Source organism: Rhopalosiphum maidis, chromosome 4, assembly GCF_003676215.2.
Source record: "Rhopalosiphum maidis isolate BTI-1 chromosome 4, ASM367621v3, whole genome shotgun sequence".
NCBI lineage: Eukaryota > Metazoa > Arthropoda > Insecta > Hemiptera > Aphididae > Rhopalosiphum > Rhopalosiphum maidis.
The window spans coordinates 2,659,479-2,680,954 of NC_040880.1; the positions used below are offsets into that span (position 1 = coordinate 2,659,479).

At 26.8% G+C, this 21,476-nt stretch overlaps 1 pseudogene; it reads right to left on the bottom strand.

Moving 5' to 3' along the window:
• Window positions 1-335: 335 nt before the first annotated feature.
• On the bottom strand, window positions 336-20,713 carry LOC113547928 (annotated as a pseudogene).
• Window positions 20,714-21,476: the final 763 nt, after the last annotated feature.

Here is a 21,476-nt window from a genome sequence, read left to right on the forward strand (position 1 = left end):
TCAGTTTACTGTGTAGCTAATAGAAAAATTAATAAGGTTAATAGCAGTATCAAAAACACAGTATAGATGAGTTATACTTAACCAAGGCCGTATCTAGAAATTTTTTCGGGGGGGGGAGGGGGGTCCAAAACATGTATATTGTAATTTTATTGAATTTAGATTTTAATTTTTGTTATTTGGTTAAAAATAAGACAGAGAAAGATTTAATCTCCTTTTATTAAAATATAATAAAATCAAATAAACAAAATTACTTTGACATCTTGTCACCTTACACTATACAAATATGAAGTATAAAATTAAGAAATAAAAAATTCACAAATACAAATCATATTATTTTAAACTAATAATATGTTCCTATCTTTTTGAAGAGCAAACTGGTTTAACACTTCATTGGGATTAACCGTAACATCTCTATGGACACTTAATAGAGCTAGTCCAGTTAGTCTTTCTTGTCCCGTAGAGTTCCGTAAAAATGTCTTGACGCGTTTTAATGTCGAAAAAGTTCGTTTCGGGAGTTGCTGTAGAAACCGGTAGTGTAGCTAGTACTTTTAATAAAAAATGGATATTTGGAAAAAGTTCAGGATTACAATAATTTAATGCTTCTACAGCTGTATGTGGACGATCTACATCTTTGAAAGCAATCCATTTTCTTTTCTACAATTTCAGTTCTGAAGGTAATGTGTCAACATTTATAAAATCTGAATATATACTAAAATCTGATTCTAAAATTGGAGATTTCAAACACATTTTTGGTATTAATAAATACAAAGACGATAAAATCGTCTTGTGTTTGGAAAACCGTTCTTTAAGTTGACTAATAAAATCATCATAGAATGGAATCGCAATTGCAATACGAAAATAATCTTCAGGAATGTTGGTATCCACATTTATTCTATTTGTTGAACGACTTACTAATATTGTTGTTGTTAATCGTCGCTGACCCCCGACCGGCATCGACAGTGATCGTTGTCCATCAATAATAAACAATCTATTATTAGCGTAGACGTCAGATTTCTATGTAATACGCGCGTTGGTATAGAAGTCTGTGATTATTATTATTAGACGCTATAATATTTTCATATGATATTATGATATAAAACTAAAAACAGTCAATGATTAATTGGAGCTTAAGTCATTTTTGACTGAAAATATTTTTACGTTGGTGTTAAAAATAAATAATTATTTTAAACATTTGTAAAATATTGAAGAAATTTCGGGGGGGGGGGTCCAGACACCCTGGACACCCCCCCCCAGATACGGCCTTGTACTTAACTATGTACGCTGATAAACCGTCTCTGATCAATATCGTTTTTCTTATAGGTACTACAAAAACCATTGAATTTATATTTAACACATTCATTTCAGTAGCCCACCCACTTAATACCTAACGAATACAACAAAGTGATAACAATTTGATTACGATTTTTTTTCCGGGACACACGTCATATGATAGAACCTTCAATTTTTCCAAACCTAATAATTACAAGTGAAGTGTTTCTAATTCCAGGATTTAAAATTCAAAATTAACTCCAAATTAAACATGTACGTCAATAATAGTAATCTACTCGTCACCTGATGTACAATAGAATAATATTAACTTGATTACCTTGTCTCCATCGATTATTTTGAATAATATTAATATTAGATAATAAAGTTTTATATTTATAATATAAATTTTAATTTTGAATACTCCAAAGTAGAACTAGATACAATCTGTTATCAAAAAAACAGTTTATAGCTTAAAATCTAAGCGTTTTATCAACGAATGATCGTTAAAAACATATTTTTCTTGACTGGGGGTAGATTATACCTTACCATCACCATCGATTCTCAAAAAATATTATCAATTTGTACCTGGGTATAAATTTATAAAACCGTATTCTTCAGTTCTTATATAGAGTTCGTTGGATAAATCGTTTCATTTACTGCAGGTCTTCGTTATCTGTGTTTTATTTTATATTGTTAATCTACGGTATTTTTCGTTCGTTTTTCAGTTTATTTTTATTTTTTGATCACAATGACTTTTACGTGTGTCAAATGTTTTGATACTTCTACACAAAAGGATGACATATTAGAGTGCTCTATTTGTAAAAAATGTTTGCACTTCTATCGATCTACTCTGAAACTAATTTTAAAAAAATGTCAAATAATACAAAAACGAAATTTATTTACACTGAGTGCCAAATCGATATTCATAAATTTCAAAAATCGGAAAACAAGGTATACTCGGTTAATCCTATAGAAAAAAATATTAAGGAACTCATGAATTCAGTTTCTTTTATGAGCTTACAATTTGACAATTTTAATAATAAAATTGATACTATTCTGAGTGAATTGAAAAATATCAAACTTGTAAATGAAAAAATAATTGCTAAAAATAAGACGAAGTTTATATTTTGAAATCTAAAATTGATGAAATTGAACAACACAATTTAGGTATATCTGTGGACATAATAGGTATACCTAAAACAGTTAATGAAAACTGTATCAATATTGTGAAAGAAATTGGTAAAATTACTAAAACGGAATTGAAAGTAATTGAAGCTTATAGCATAAATTCTTTAGTATCAAAGCAAAATATTATATCAGCTAAATTATCAACACTGGGCATGCGCAAAGATCTAATCCGCAATGTTAAACCTATGAAATTGACAGCGGATACTTTAAAAAATAATTGGCCAAAGAAAAAAATATATATTAATGAAAGTATTACAAAATCAAAAATAGCACTATTTTTACAAACCAGATGCGTTGCGAAAGAAAAAAATATCAAATTTGTATGGCTATCTAATGCTGATACTCTAGTAAAGAAAAACGATAATTCCAAAATAATGAAAATAAAATCATCTCAAGACATCAAAAATTTATTTTCACTTCATTTTTACTTTCAAAATAATTAAAAATAAGAATAATAATTTTTATTTCTAATGAATGATAATATATTAAACATCGATCGACTTACGGGTTTCGGGCTGAGAGCTTAAAATGATACAGGTCCATTTCCCCAGCCCCACCAAAATGAAAATTCTAATTTTTTTTTTCATTCGATTGTGCTACGTTAATACCGTTTATTCTACTTGGTTCCGCATTTGTGCTGAGCCCCGTAACTCTAAGAAACCAAATTTCAATTAAGACAGGGCTGAAGAAATGTTAGCCCTGCCAAAATGGAAATTCTAAATTTTTTTTTCCATTCGATTGTGCTACGTTAGTGCCGTTAATTAACATAATAAATAAATGATACATTTCAAAATTCTAACCCTCGGTACATGCATGTGTAATATAAATTGCATTTTTTTTATAGTAACCAGTGTTTTTGATACCAAATTTGGATAGACTAAATTTTTTTTTATATAATTTTGATCTATTAACCATGGCCCTAAAACCAAAATTGACTGAATAAGAGCTAGTTACATTTTAATAAATAATATATATTTACAATTCATTAAAATACATTAAAATGCATATAAAATCATTTATAATTATTTATTTTTGGTTACTTTTTTAATATTTTTTTTATGTATTTTTTTATACGTTATTTAACACAATATTAACATAACATGGGTATAAAATTATATTTTATTAAAAATCGATTACAATAGTTATTTTATAATTAAAATTTAAAATTTATCAAAAAATGTGTATTTATGTAACACTAGTTTGTAAAAAAAAAATCGATTCATTCCAATATAATCCGGACGAGAAATTTTGAAGTTAACTGCATGTGTCGTATACTATTCAATATGATATCTATATAATTTATTTTTATTATTATTTATTTATTTAATTTAACAATAATTGACTTTTTATAATATATTTATACTTAATTAATACTTATTTGAAATTTTAACGTTAACTGCATTTAACGTTTTTTGTCGTGTAATATTTATTATATAGCATTTATTTAAATGTATATTATTTATAATGTCGTTTTTTTCCTAGATTCTACCCTATCATAGCTCTGCGCGGTCAGTATTTTTAATGAACCGGATCAGACCGAACCAGTTAATTTTAATTCTGACCAAAACTGAAGTGGACAAAATTATTTAACTGAGCCGAGACTAGGACCAGACCGTGCTATTTTTAAATTTTGAAAGATACTTAAAAAAAAATTGGACTGTCCATCTATGTGTTAAAGTGTTTATTTATAAGAAACTTTCATAAATACTTATTTATCAAATAATATCAAAAATGATACATTATAATGTTCAAATATAAAATAAAATTGAATAATCGCTTCAAAACACAAAAAATAATATAAGGCCTAAAAGAATAATATTGCAATCAAATAAAATAAGTTAGGTAAAATACTGTATTGATGCATTATGTATTTGTTATATGAATTTTGTATAGTTTGATAATACCATAGAAGTAATGAAGATCCTTATTAATTCTAAAAAAAATTAAGTTTGTTATATTTTCAAATCCTCTTAGGACTGTTTAATAAACGTTATTCAAGTTATCCAACAACTTTGATATAATACTAGAACTTATTTAAATTCAATGAAGTTAAGTACTGTATTTGGTCAAAAAAGTTTATGTTGGAATCACATTCTTCAGAAAATGTATTATTACTTTAGGTAATCTCAAAACACATAACAAAAAACAATTCATTAACTATATTTACTCATTTGATCTTAATATTTTTTTATTTTAAACTTAAGCATTTTATATGGATATCTAATTATCTACATCTTATTATTAGTTACTAAATATTATATTTTGTTTTTTTGGTAACTGATTATTAGAGCGCGGGCTTGTATGGATTTTCATATTTAAAGTATATATTTAAGTCCAACATATTTTTTTTCATGACATAACATTTAGAAAAAAATGAAACTATTTTAGTGAATATTTTTGCATATTTTTCTATTTTAAGAGCTTATTTTACAATTTTAATTGTATATTTCATCTTTAAGTGTATATTTCGATGTGTTTTTTGATGTGTACTATTGTCTATTATAATATAAGAAAAAAGTATTGTATTTTATAGTTTCAATTAATAACAAGATAAATGAATAGGTATATTTGTAGGTATAAATGGTTTTCTCAAATATGACCTTAGATTAATAATCAGGGAAATAAATACGTACCTATACCAAGATGATAAAAGTGATGAAAAATATGAAATTTGATAAGTATCTATAGAGGGGTTCCTTAATTTTTTTAAATATATTGTATTAACTATTTAATGTTAAAAAAATAAATTTTTTACGCATATTTTTATTTTTCTTGTATATTTTAACATTTTAGTACATATATTGTTTATGCATATTTAAAATTTTTTTCGCATATTTGGTTGGTTTTTAATGTATACAAATCTGCGCTGTACTGATTATGTATTTTTATTTATAATTAAATACATATTCTTAAGAATTAAACTCACCTTCCCCATTGACAAGCAAAGCTTATTGAGAATTGTTAATTTTGACGTAATATTAATATGTTGTATGTTGTTATATTAACTAATAAATAAATACATATAATAATATTGATACCATTTTTTTAAAAATAATTATGACATTTTATGAAATTTAATAATAATAATATTATAATTATAATTATAAAATTTTAAGATCACAATACGTACTTAATGTTCATTAATAATTTTATATAATTATATTATATTATAGGTAATTAAAATATTTTAATTTATATACTTACCCTTTACTGAATCATAGATTAACGATGAAGATCCAGATGGACATTTTTCAACAATTTAATATTGTAGGTACACATACGTTTAAATCAGAACATTAACAATTCAAAATATTGTATCAGACTGTTCAGAACGAAGGCAAATGCGCAAATGAAAATAATAGTCTGAAATTAGTCTAAATTCTAAAATTTTTAAATCTACCTATATCATTTGTCCTATCTCTCTTTTTTAAGATAAAAACATATTGCATATCTCTTTTTATTTGTTACCAAGAATTTGACAGCTATTAACTGCGTCATACTTAATATGGACTTGTTGTTCATTAACATTGTTTGGTATGTATTCTCAACACAAACCCATGTGTTACACATACCACACAAAGATGCTGAATGCATAACAATAGTCTAGGTACCTGGCCAACTCTTACCAACCGTTGATTAGTATACGGGTATTATAAATGTACCCTTGGTTACGTGATAGCAATAAAGTATTGGTTATCGGTTATCTTTGACAGGTGACACTATGACCGTCGTACGTATATTATAATCTAATGTTTATGATATTTTTATTTTTTTATTTTTTTTAAATATATTTGATTGAGACGGTGTTTGTGAACTATTATATTATTAAAATAAAGTATTTCATACTGTTTATCATTTTTAACCTGGTTTTCAATGAATACATTCTTTAGCAAACAAGACTATACATATTATTGTTGCGTTTCTCCTAAGTGTTTTGGACTCTAGGATATTAGCTAGAAAAGAATCTAAAACGTTTGTACCCGTTATATCAACGGTAGCTGGTAATACATAGTATGCTTTACCAGTCCATATTGTGTACAAACTATATAGAGGAGACATAAACCTATATAAATCAAAGGAAAACATTACTATTTTACATTTGTACCAATAATATAAACTGAAGGTTTTTATGTATAGTAGTTTACTGTATATAAAACACATTATTAATATATGAATATATATATATATATGATACGTACAATGTACATTTGTAATATAATACTTACATAATATTATATGGACTACATTATTATTATTTTTATTTTACAATGGCTTTTTTTTACGGAAGAATTAATTATTATTATTTTACTATTACCAATTACTATTATTATTATATATTACTTAAAAAAATTGTCAGATTTATTTATTATACAATTTTGTTGTTATTATTTTTTTAATTTTGAAAAATCCTTTTTAATGGAGTTAAAATTTCTTCTGCCCCGCCTTAATTTAAATTTGGTTACTTAGAGTTAGGGGCTCAGCACAAACGCGGGACCAAGTAGAAACGGCACTGACGCAGCACAATCGAATGAAAAAAAAATGTAGAATTTCCATTTTAGTGGGGCTGGGTAAATGGACCTAAATACACAGGATTCCGTCAACAAAATTTCCAATTATTACCTACTCTTACATTAATGAAACTTAACCACTCGTAGATCCGAAGTTATTCAGGAAAGATGGTTCGCTACTATTCGGTATGGCCACTAAGTCGTAGACGGGTGCGCTCACGTAGGCGCCGCAAATGATCAGACATTTTATCAAAATCTCAACGTATCCATTAGTAGTATTTTGAGCGAAAAAACAACTTGTGAAGGGACGACCATAATAATATTAAATTTATGGGTTGTATGGGAAAATAACATAGATGAAAAGCGTGGAAAGCGATGTACAACCAGATTGGATTTTCAAAAGTAGAAAAACCTTATGATTAGGTTAGTTACTCCGCCGATGATTTATACGGCTGATATCTCGGAATATTTAGATAGGATTTAATCTTCACACGGTCGGATTCTACACGTATAGTGTTCAAGATATAATATGATTATCGTTTATATTTTGAGACCAAGTACGACTACCTTTGTATGCAATAAGCTCGGCAAGCTCATCCGTCGTCCCCTCCTCTCTTGATTGTACGACAACCGTGGATATCCACCTACGCGCAATATACTATCTGTTCTTACGCGACCGTCGTACGAGACGTCGCCTTTGTCGCGTGTGTGTGGTTTTTCGTTGTGGGCAATTTTGTGCCATTTTTTGCGTCATTCGGCGTTGACGTATTTTTTATTGAAAGTATTTGCGGACCTTTTAATTACTATTCGATATCTTGTCGCGCGGGATATCACCGCTGTTGTGGTGCGTGGGCCAATTTACTCGTTTTTGGCCGCGTGAGTCGTTGATGTTTGGTACCGCGTATTAATTAATTACCAGGTCGTTACGTCGTCTACGCTATTATTATTTTGTCGTTATGTGGGACGTCATCATTACCTTTCGTTTCGTCCCTTGTCGAATTACAAATCCGTTAAGTACGTAAAAGAAATATCACACAAATTTGTGTGTCAATGACCTGGCACCTGTTTCCTAAAATAGAGTGATATCAGGTCCAATAATTACGCGCAGCCAGTTTAGTGGTCACACTGCGAGGGACTCAGCCGTCGGCGGAGATTAGCAGTTTGGTATCGTTATTTTGTTTTGTATAATACTATCCGTGACACCTGTGATATCAATCACGTTCAATATTATTGTTTCTCGCCAAATTGTCAATTATTATAATATTTTACTGTTTCTCTTATTTGGGCGCCCGTATTTATTGTTATTATAATTAGTCATATTGTATATGTATTTTGTACGAGTATTATAATATATATACTCGTAGCACGACGGTGCATATAAACTAAATTGGTTTATTCATTATAATATTGATCGCCCGCTCCTTGTACGATTGTTCATTATATACTCTGGGTTTTATTAACTTGCCATCCTAGGCCAACCGCCTTACGTAGGAGCCTGGTGGTACATATAGGGTGCGTTGAATTGAACTTTAAATAATAAATGCATTAAATTAACTACTGTTAAGTAACAGCATAATAGCATAATTTAATAACTTATAGTAAGAAAACAATAAACATACGATTGTTTAACTAAATTAGGTAACGAAATAAAAATAATACATTATCTATACATTATTTTGGCTATTGCAGAAGAAAACAAATAAAAAAATATTTGTTGTTAAATATTTAAATATTATTTATTTATTTAGATTGTGTGGTGGGTTATGAAGTAATCTATTATAAAAGAACTTGATAATCATTTTTACCATAAATTCATTTTTTAAGGTTTTCACATAGTTTATATTTTTGTGCGTATTAAATAATAAAAATGAATTTTTCTAAGCATTATTTTATATCCACTACAATTGTGGTTCTTGCTATTTTAATTCACCCTACAACTGCAGAGCCACATTTTATGGAATATCTCGACGAATTTAAGAGTATGTTCATATTTTCTGATTTATTATTATTTTTTTTTTATTTATTATTTTATTGATAATTATTGTAGCGGACCAAATTTCAATTTTTTTATTAATATAAAGTATGATGCGATGGTGCCCTCTGCCCGAAGACAACACCAATATCAATATAAAGACGTGCACACTCATTATCGCCGTTACCCAGTACCCTTAGTTCGGAGTGACCGGTCGTCATTAAGTTAATTAGCCACTAATTAAAACATTTAATACAGAGTATACTGGCCAAATTTGTATTATACAACCCTTACGCAACGTCGTCGACGTATTTTGTCCGGTTCATCATGATACGCCCGCCAACGTCCATTTTCCCGTCACTTTCTTTTTTCCGCTTCACCGGGCAACATGTGTGAGTAGACGGAAAATCCATCACCTAGAGCGTCTTAGGGACGACGCTTAGGACACACATTGGAATTGGTAATATTATATACATATATTCACGTCACAAAACAAACACCTTGGCTGGTACTAATAATTAGGTTTTGATTTTTATTATTATTATTGTACTCAACAGCTCTATTTATTGATTTATATTTATATATATTTCTTATTATTGTGCTCAACGGCACTAGGTATTGTGCACAATTTATTATTATTGTTGTGTTCAACAGTACTTCTTATATATATATATTATTATTATTATTATACGTGTCGGCAACCGGTGATCGGAGCCGTACCGTATTAGATCATGGCAATATTTCATACTACTCAGTCCTGGTATTATATTATTAATGTTTTTTTTGTTTTGACCTTTATTTGAGGCAAAGTTTTAATACCGTATGCTCCGGTTTGCGACCTTACCGTTTTCGTCAATGTACGATCCACACTCTGAACCTGGGTACAAGATTGTGCGAGACGTTACATTATACATATTATCTTATAGCATTACTTAAAATATTGATTTTTTCAGACACTAAGAGAATAGCCATAGATGAAACTGGTATGGTCAAATTAATTAATGTATAATAAATATATTTTTTTTAGTTTTTATTATATTCATATACAATGGTGTGTAAAATTTATTATAAATTATTTAGAAACTAAAACCAATTATTGATGTTTTACTATTGACTAGAGACAAACATAACTTATACCGATTCTTATTTTTAATTTGTATACAATATTAACAGATAGGAAATTATATTGTTTATGATTTAAAAAAAAAAAAAATAAATTTGCCCTTCATAAAATTTGTATAAACATGGTTAATAAAGCTAAGTTATTACAGATTGTATAATATACAACATTTATTTAACGCATTAAAATTTGACCGGGTTTTGTCAAATAATATACACATAATGACAATAAATTACAAACTACTATTTTAATTTAGTTTTTTTTCATCAGTTTAGAATACAATTAATATAAGTTTTTAAAAATTTAAAAGTGTATTTAAAATAGTCGGAGAGATGGTTGAATTATATTACAGTCTTATATACAAATAATTATATTATAATATTATTAATACTACATGTTATTTTTTTTTTCAGCTGATTGTAAATGTAATATTTTTAACTTATTATTATTAAAAATATGGTAACTTAAAATAGTTCTAGAATTAATCATTGATTATAAATACTATATACAACGGAATTAATATAAGCTATTAAAACACATATATATATATATATATATTATGTTGCGTATTCTTAGATGGTTGAGAGTCGTGACCGATATATCATAAGAAAAATTCACGAAATCACAGTTCTCGCATCTGTTATTGATTGACGTTGTTTGCTATTTTGAAGTTGACTTGTGGTATTCATAAATGTTTATAGGTATTAGAAAATATGTTGAAAAGTGTGTGTGTGAAATTTGTAGATCATTATCCTAATTAATTTATATCATATTAATTGAATCCGACAAAAAAAAAATTTATATTTTTTTAACAAAATTATTTAAACTATGTATCTACTTAACAGTTAAATTCATAAAGTATACAATAATGTATACAATTTTAGGAGAAATGGAGAGATGAGTTTAGTGATTTCACAACAATGTGATTTTCTGTGTGTACGCGTGTCTCATTAAAAAGTGAATAGTAGAAAATGTACTTGGATCTGATAAATGATAGCAATTTGAACCTAGTTGATTTTTGAATCAATAGTAAGCTTAGCACTTCATATTTATCGTTATAACAAGATAAGTTTATTTAATATTTTTGAAGCGTTGAATTAATCAGTTTTTTATGCTTCTCAAACATAATTTTATATAATAATTGAATTTAAATTATTTTAAAATCTAACAGTTATGCTAATGCATCTTCTTGGATTTAAGAGTAAGTAATTATAATTTATACGGTAGTAATTTTTTTGTATATTTATCATTTTTTTAAGGAAATTAGACAATTATAAGCTTGGCCTTTTTTTTTTTTATCTTAAACTATCTTAGTTTTAAATGCTTGATCAGTTCGGGTGAAGGGAATGATCTCCTTGAATGGAAATGGCGTTTAGTTTTTGAGATAGTAGGTACTCAGTTATTTTTAAGGATGCACTAGCTGAATAATTAAGGTTTATATTATATTTAGGGGTGCTAGGAGTAAATGGCCAATTTTTTCGGAGTTTATAAATGTAGCTTGACCATGCGCTTTTCTATCAAGATGGTTTGCTTTAATAATTTCATAACCATAAAAGAATGAAGATGAATTTGTGAGATGAATTTAGATACAGCGAGAAGCGTTAAGAACTAGTCAGTTTAGATTTGGTTCAACGTACAGCAGTTAACTTTCACAACAAGGAACACTATCCTAGGTCGTTAGCTTATAAATGATGTAGTACTAGAGATTATGTTTTATGTATACACAAATAATTATAATAAGTTATTTAGAATTTTTATTTATGTCTTTGACCTTATTTTCATTAGCTTTTTTGCTATGTTTTGTTATTATTGTTCTCAGGTGTTTAATTTGTTAAAATTTGTTGAAACAATACTAGCCAATATTTAATGTGGAGAAAACTCTCTTTTTTTTAAAACCCAGGAAGCCGGTTTCTCTTCATAACATTTAAATCCTACTGTTGCTGTACCTTTATCTAATCCGGCAAACACCTCTATAGATATTCATTGTGACTCTTTATGTAGCACTACATCATCTAAATTTTACAACTATGAAAAAGATGTGTAATACTTATCAAGCATATGTAACAAGCTAAAAATCAATGAATAATATTTTATTGATTCTTATTCTTCAAACAGCCACAGTACTTTGTTCCTAGACAGCTACGTTAAATAATTTAAATGTACTAATACGTTGTATTACATTAGTATAATACATTTACAGATGTTGTGTCAGAAGATAAGAGCGTGAAGTATAAAGGTAAATATGTTGGAATAACTGGATACAATTTTTAGTATAACCTATGGTGAATGTATGCATGTTATATTTGTTATATGTGTATAATGTATATGTAATTATATGCGTATATATGTTTCTTTAGTTTATTTAAAACACTAAATAAGTTATCATATTCTGTAACCTTTTAACTTCTATAAAAATAGAGCAGCTATTTACTTTGTATTGTAAATAACTCTTCGATGTAATAGATACTAAGAAAAAACTTTTAAACAAATGATTTTAAATTAAAACATTTACCGTTTAATTAATAATTCTATTAATCTATACATTGTAACTTTATAATTACTGTTACCTATACCTGCCTAGTAGATTTATATTATATTAAATAATATACAATACCTACCTACACATGAAAGGCACGGTGACACGATTTTTCGAGTAATTAGAAACGCAATCATACCTACTAATGTTCAAGATAAAGTATCTAGTGGAGCCAGTGTAGGTCTATCATCGGTGTGTGACATATTTCGTTTCCACTACCGTAGAACAAAACAATATATACTTTACTCAGTTGATCATTGTTTTAGACGTCGCAGCCGTCGTTTTCCGTCTGTGCCTCTTTGCACGTTTTCTGTATTATTTATTCGGGTCATAGCCGTCCGTACGTATGGTCTATTATTTATTTGTAATTTTGGTTAAATAGTATTAATTCAAATAAGTATTTACGTATACATTATTGGATATAAAAAATGTTTTGATGAAGGATACATATTTTGAGTTGGAATGTAATATTCCAGGAATCACCAAGGTTAGGTTGTCGATATATGATATATTTATTTTTTTTTATTTTCATAAATATAAAAACAAAATTTTTCTAACTTTTCATATTTTTATAAATTATTATTTATCTATATTTTTTTAGAATTTTTAGGTATGTTTTTCCTGTAATTTATTATTTTTATATTAAGCTTATTTATTTCATTATTTTGTTATAATTTAATAATGAATAACCACAAAAACCTTAAATATTAGCTAAATGTTAATAATATTAACATTTTATACAATATATGTAGTATAATTTTCAAAATATTTTGACCACTTTTAAGCTATAAAGAGTTGAAGTTTTCGATTTAATTTATATCAATGTGTATACAATGTGTAAATGGGTAAACATGCTTGAAAAATGAATCCGAGATTGCTATTTAGTGATTAATTTCCAATTGAAAAATTTGAAAAATATTTAGTCACAATATTTTTTATGAGTATTTAAATTTAGAATTCATAAAAAATTTGTGAAAACCTGGGAAAAACAAGTAATTTTTTGTTAGAAATACACAATATATTCTATTTATTATATCAATGATATGAAAATTAAATAAAAAGAATGTAAGATTCTTTAAAGGAGTTTTAAGATATATAAAATAAAAATCTACTGGATAGCTAAATTAATTTTTATGAACATTTTAAGTTCAAATTTGTACAACATTATAGGATTTTGATGTTCACTTGTAGTATTATTATTTCTTTCCAAAATATTTGTTTTTTTTTTTGGTGTAACTCAAAAACGAATAATTATAGATACCTTAGTTGGACATTTACTAAGAATCTATATTATTGATACCATTATATGGCAAATTTTTCAATCTTCTCAAACTCTATTTGAACTATTTATAGGCATGCAAAAATTTCAATTTTTGTTAAATGTTTATTTTTATAAATTTGGTTTGTGTTTGTTTGGACAAAATGAACAAACATTTTTATTTGGGTTCGTTTGAGATTATATTTATGATTTCGACCCATTTTTAGTTATTTTTTACTCTTATAATGGTTGGCATAACGTTTTTTATTTTCACTATTATCAAAAATGTTTAACAGTAAAATGACTATTTTATTTTATAGAAGATTTACAGAGTAAGTATTTGTTTATTAAATATATTTTTATCGATATGCCTAATTAGTTTAAATGTATTGCATTTTAAGTTGTCATTCAACCCTCTGAATAAGACAGTTTTATAGAATAACTATGTTTGTAAGTCATGATTTTTTGATTTCGGTGATCATGTAAATAGATGAAAATTGTAATCCCGTGTAGACGCAAACTATGATTTCTACAGCTGTCGAGGAGATGCAAAATATTTAAAACTTTATGGAATTATGATAACTGATAAATATTATCAGAATACAAGTGAAAATGTTAAAACATCAGCTTAGTCTTAAAAAAATTCTAAAATAAAATCACTTGTAAAAAAATAAGAGGTGTATTACATTTGTTTTATTAATATGAAACTATTTATTTGATTTTATAGAGGATCCAAATCGATCAAGTAAATATTCAAGAGTATCATACCTTGATTTATTGAATTAAATACGAATTAAGGGTAACATCGATCTTTGCCGTCGATTTGACGTCTTTACTTCTTATACAGTTTTTTGAATTAAAAAGAAATAGCTTTATGTTTTACGACGTTCTAAATAATTACACTGTTAAGTTTCTCTCCTTTTAATAATTTATTTACTTTTAATATCTCAATTGTTTTAATTTTATAAAAAATTTTTAGTAAAATATAATATGTATTATTGTATTAGTGTATACAATATGAAAAATTATATTATCATTATGTTATTATTAAAAAAATATTTTAACTAATTTTTGATAGGTTTAATTGGTAAGTAATAATTCAATAATTTTGTTTTATAAAGTTTATTCCAATTATTCACATTAACTATAATACCAATCACTCATACCCATTATTTTATTTAGCTCAATCATATGGTACGTAATTTTTTTTTTTAATTGTATTGTATGGTTTAGGATTTTAATTTATATTTTAACGCAATAAAATAACATAAGCAGGATACTACGAGTACATAATAAAAATAATATCAAATATGCTGCTGTTGTGTCATTATTTATTTTTTCAAGTTTAAAATAATAATATGACTATTTCAAATTGTTTAAAATAGTTTTATATATCCATTAACATTTTTTCAGCTGTATTTGGTATGTATATTTTGTTTTATTTTATTTTATTAAAATCTGTTAAACTATTCTGTTTAAAAATTTAAGTTTAATTTGTGACATTACTTATTTCATGCTTCAGCTACAGTATTTTATATATATATATATATATATATAAGATATTATTGGTGTTCAGAAATATTAGAGAACATATATTACTTAAAGAAGTATAAGTTCTTCTATTATAAAAAAATGTAACAAAACTGTAATTTAAATTTTTTTATTGAAATAAAAAAAAATCCATTTACCGTTAACACTTGAAGTTTGCAAAATAAAAACGATAGTATTTTGTTAATAATACACTGAAATGAACATCATAATAAGGTCTACTGGGTGATTCTTGTATCAAACAAAATTCATTATTTCAAAAGCTTTAAACGGTTTTAAAAATATTTTTCTTACACAGTTTGAAGTCAATAAAAAAACAAGCTTTTTATAAAAAAAAAAATATATATATATATATATTACTATTATTATAAGTATTATTTTTTACTTTTTCTAAAATCGGCATGTATTTTTAATAGCGTATTACTGAATAGAATATTTTACAGGATACACCAATGCATAATAATTTAAATTTGGAATAGGTAGTAGTTTTTGAGTTATAAACATTTAAAGTTATGTTGTGGCAGATGGGTACTCATAAAAATATTGATCCACTATGACTGTAACTAAAAAACTATTTATCCAAATTTTAATTTATATGTATCCAAGTATCCTGAGACCAATATAATAATTAATAATACTCTATTAAAAATTCATGTTATCTTTAAAATAATTAAAATTAATATTGTTGAAAAATAGTAAAATATATATCGTTATAGAATAATAATGTTTTTATTGATTTCAAATTATATAAGAAAATATTTTCAAAAAACATTTGTAATTTTTGAAAAAAATATTGTTGTTTAATAAAATAATCACCAAGTATATATATAATAAATATGCGAATATCAGAATTTAAGACAGCACGTTTGATATTATTATAAATATAATATAGTATTATTGTATATGTGCGAATACGCAATAACGGTCATTCAAATAATAATTAATAAACAGTCTGTCTTATTCTCATACCGTGCACTTGTTTGTTCGTTCAAATAATGTCCATCCACCTCGTATATGCTTTATACGTATAAATATGCAATGTGCAAACATAACATGTTTAAGATTATAATTGTATTAAAACTAATACATTATATATATATACTGTTTTTAGCTGAAATTGGTAAATATTTTTCATGTTTATATGTTCATTGTTTTTATATATTTTCACCCACTATACACCGTTGCGTTATTTGGACAGTTAGGATGTATTCATAAGAAGTAAAATGCAGAAATGCTTTTCAAATTAATAAAAGAGATATTTACTTCAAATATTATACGTAAAAATGATAAATTAATACATTTTACTTAGAACTGTTAAAAAATATTTCATATATTTTATGCAGAATAAATGAGAATCTGTCTAGATATCCCTATATATTCTAGAATTTAGACCAATCCGACTACCGTCACAAAAAAAATAAGAAATCAATGGTTCAACACATTCCAGCCCGATCAGGGTTATTTTATGTATATGTAATGGGGATTCTTTGGAATACCGGGCAGGACCATTTTGCCTATTATACCATATTTAATTTTTACATAATACAATTTCAAATAAACAATTTGTTGTCTACAGATACAAAATGTACGTATTATTTCTTTATTTTGTAAATAATAATTAAGGTATTTTGTGTGAAACAATTTTAGAGTCTGAGTAAAGAATTAAGTAAGGAAAATATGTGTTTTATATATAATTATTTGGAATGGTAAAAATGATTCTATCTGCAACATTGAGGGCTATTTTTTGTATACAATTGAATCTAGCTGGAAGAATTTGAGGTGAAAATTAAAATTAAAAATAAAATAGCGAATAATGAGAATATTTATGCAACATTAACTAGTTCTCGACTATTTTTTGATATAAATAAATAATAAATCACCTAATTCCTATAACTATCAAACTACAACAACTTTAGCCTGACAATGAAAGTGTAAAATCTGAAAATTACTCAATACTCTATAATGGGTTGGACATGAATATGGAGTAGCTGTCATGCTTAGTGACACAATACTATAACATGTGTCCACATATAACGGTTTTACACCAGTAACGTATGTGTGTTTTAAAATTGGAAGATCATTTCTGGGATATTGTGGTAATAAATTGCTATGATCCAGCCGAGGAAAGAAACAACATCAAATATGAATTTTACGGAGAATTAGAAATAATATAAGACAACCATCTTGGAAATTGCATAAAAGTACTAATTTGGGATTTCAATGCGTACATTTGACGAGGGCCGTTTTATAGACCAGTTAATAAATTGCAAGTTTTATCAAAGAAAAAATATTTTTATGAACATGTGGATATCTCCTGATGCAAAATCGACCGAGCTCTAATTAATAGAAGACATAAGAAATACATAACCAATATAAGATGATATAGGAGAACAGATGGTGATTCCGATCACTATACGGTAATCAAAAGTCCCACGCCAAAGTCATCAGTGAGTTAGAAAAAGAATAAAAAAAGCATACGTTAAATACTAAACAAATCAACTAGGACAAAGCAAAATATCCAACTGTAGTCTAAATATAACAAAATTAATTGTTCTTTATAGAACGATGTTGAAAATACACGGGTAAATATTCAAGAAGCAGTAAATGAAGCTGCAGAAAATGTACAAGTTTTGTAATCGAAAAGGTGTATCTATTCCCTTATTGTAAAATATAGTTAGGGTCACAACAGGTAAATGCATTTTATCTCTCTTTAATATTTTTAAATCTTGGTCTTGAGAAGATCGTAAGAGATGTAGGAGAAATTAGGGAATGAAGGTTAATGAATATGTAACATTTTTGGAGTATGCAGATAACGTAGTTGTATAAGTAAATAGTTGCTACGAGGTAATACATATTATGGAAAATAGAATTATTAAAATTTTCAATATTTATGATTAAATATCAGCTATAAACACGATAATACGCAAAATGGAGGTTAGGTAGATAATTTATAATAAATCTTAAGCTAATGTTTTTTTTTCTTATATTACTTTATCACTAATAATTATAATAACTTTTTTTTTCTAGATGGACTAAGTATGTAATGATTAAAATCAATATTTAATTCAGATATTATTTTTTATGATCTAAATAGGATGCTTAGAGGAGACTCTAAACTATAGTATTAAACCCTTTAGGTTTAATCGACATGAAAAAAAAATGGAATTTTTATTAAAAATAATATCCTATTTACGTCGTTTAAATTATTTAACTATAACAATATCAATTATTTTGATGGAAAATTTTATTTCTCTAGAAATATGCATTTAAAAAAGTTCTAACTAAACAAAAAAAAATAATTTAACAACCAAATGATCCAAAACAGTTCTACTGTAGAACTTATTGATTCATAATTTTTTTTTCTTTAAAAGAAGATATTATTATAGTTTATAGTTTAAGTAGCTTTACTACGGAATTACTTAATATTTTGAAATTCTTGTATGAATTACTGTAATTCATAATTCTTAATATATTTCAATAGTTAATTATTATTAATTACTTATTAGTAAAATTTGTAATTACTTTTTGTTTTAGATATTTTTTGTCGTACTTGTACGTAGATACCATTTGTATTTTTAATTTTATTTTTATGAAATTTCAAAGTCACATTAACAAATGGCAGGTGCTCTTAAATAAAAATGTGTTAAATTATTTTTTTTTTTAAATCCAGTGTCTTGTATAATATTTGTCTCCAGAGAATGAATGTTTTTGACATTTAAGGTATACGTCTTAGTCGACAATATGTTACACGCAAAACCAATCTACTTACTTTTAAATTTAAATGTTTGTTAGTCTTGTTGTAATCATTATCATTGTGAATGCGATATCGATTTGTTGTGTGTTACGTTATTGCTTCTTGAAACAACGCTTTCTGTTATAACCGTTTTAATGATTATACATTGTCGAATTGTGCTTCTCGGACACTACCTACTACATTGTTGTTTGCCGTCAAGATTTTTACATAACGTTGTTTTTTTTTTAAACGTTTCTTTAAATATCATTTGATTTGTTGACTGCCTATAAGTTCACGATATTGTGAACTTGATGATTCAAAGCTTAATATTGAGAAAAATTAAATGGTCACTAAACCATTTAGTTGATAATTTTTATCATTTGACATTTGTATCCACCAGTTGTAATGGATCTGTTTCGATTCTTATTTACAAGTTTGCATCGATAATTAAATGTTGTAACATTTTCTAATTTTCTATTTGGATTGAATGAGGATTTTAATTTTAAATATGACTAAAATGAAAGTATTTTTAATACTTTTTAAAATAAATATTTACTAATCATCGTCGTATTTGCATTAAAGTCGTATAGCATTTACAGCTTCATATTTTTTGTATTAATTAATATTTTACGTGAATGTATTTCTAAAAAAAAAATATTCCTAATATTTTTAATATAAGGCTTCAACATTTAATTTCAGAATAATATTATCTCTATGTTTTGTTTTAATAAGAGTTGCTATACTATTCAATTTTTTTCAACAAGTATTGTTGTACGATTTGTACGTCTTCATACAAATAGTTAGACATTTATTAGTATAGAATTAATTTATTTTCGAAATTCCAGAGTAACATTTAAAAATATGTGAACATTATTTCTACACAGATTATTCACTATTTCTTTTTTGTTGTGATTTAATTATATTTATGTATTATAATCTATGTACAATATATTATTTTTACATACTTCAAAATAAATTACATAATTTATTATCCACAGCCCCTGAAAGTACGTATTTTTTCTTTATTTTATAAATAAATTAATAGTTATCAAGGTATTTCACATGAAGCATGGCCTACAATTTTATATTTACGCAAAGAAGTTTGATTAATGTGTGTTTCTAATTTTGATATGCATATGTCTTATGGTTGGGGTCATTCTAAATATTTGCGTGACATTGAGAACGTTACCCTGGCCATCTGTAAGGTTAGGTTTAGCTGATTCTGACTGATGCAATCCAGCCAAGTACAGTATTCTTGAACAATATTGGCGGGGTGGTATCCTGTTTGACCTGGTCTAGTTGAATCAGTTGGTAGAAGATTTACCGATTAGCCGATTAACATTTCCACGTGGAAGATTTTCTCCTTTCTAACAGTAGATGTTTGGCAACACGCGAAGTCATAAAATAGCATTGCGAACCAGAATCGAATAATAAGCGTACCAAATTGGTTGAATCCCATGGGCTGGAGGTGAGCTCGACTGAGGTTGACAAGAGCACCGTGATCTGTTGTAATTGCAGATATTGCTGTTCTTCGACGGATTCCATGACTATTGCAGCCTGAACCGCTTTTGGATGCAACATAGTGTGCTTTCTTCCTCAGCGAATCCTGCAAGATCCATCTAAGCATTGGCTTACCCTATGACACGGGCACAGATAGTTATTGCATAACCTGTTTTTAAGTTTGTCTTCGATCTGCCATGGTCATTTCCAAAAACTGCCTGCATGTGTGTAGTGCGTGTTTCCCGTTGTATATGGTACATGTAGACACTGGCAAATGCGGTGGCGTAAGATCTCTTTTTTGATTCCAGCTGCTGGGTGTTAGTTGCACATGGTTTTGAGAGTTCCACAAACTTGCCGCGGGATCTTCTTTCGATAGTTTCGAGGGTCAGGCACCGTTGATTGAGAAAAGTTAGATAATCCTCAAATGTAGGAAGTGTGATACTGGTGCGGCTAGTTGTATCAGATATATCATCAGTAAATAATTTGTACATAATAAAAATTAACTAAAAAATTATTGCCTGCATGTTTTGGAGGTACCTACGTATTTTTATTTTAGTTTGTATATAATGATGGTTGTTTTTGATTTTGATAGGAGTGTATATGTTTTTTATTTCCTTTTTTGGAATAATAAAAATGCTTCTTTTTTAACATTCTCAAATGTACAATACTGTAGACTGAATCATTAGTTTTATTTTTTAATCACTTAGCGGAGACAACCCATAAAAATAGCTTTATAATATCATTAGTGATCATTTATTTGTAAAAACAACTAGCTGATCCCAGCTTATTAATATTAATTAATTAAATGTACCTATTATTTATCAATTAAAATTTACAGTTTAAT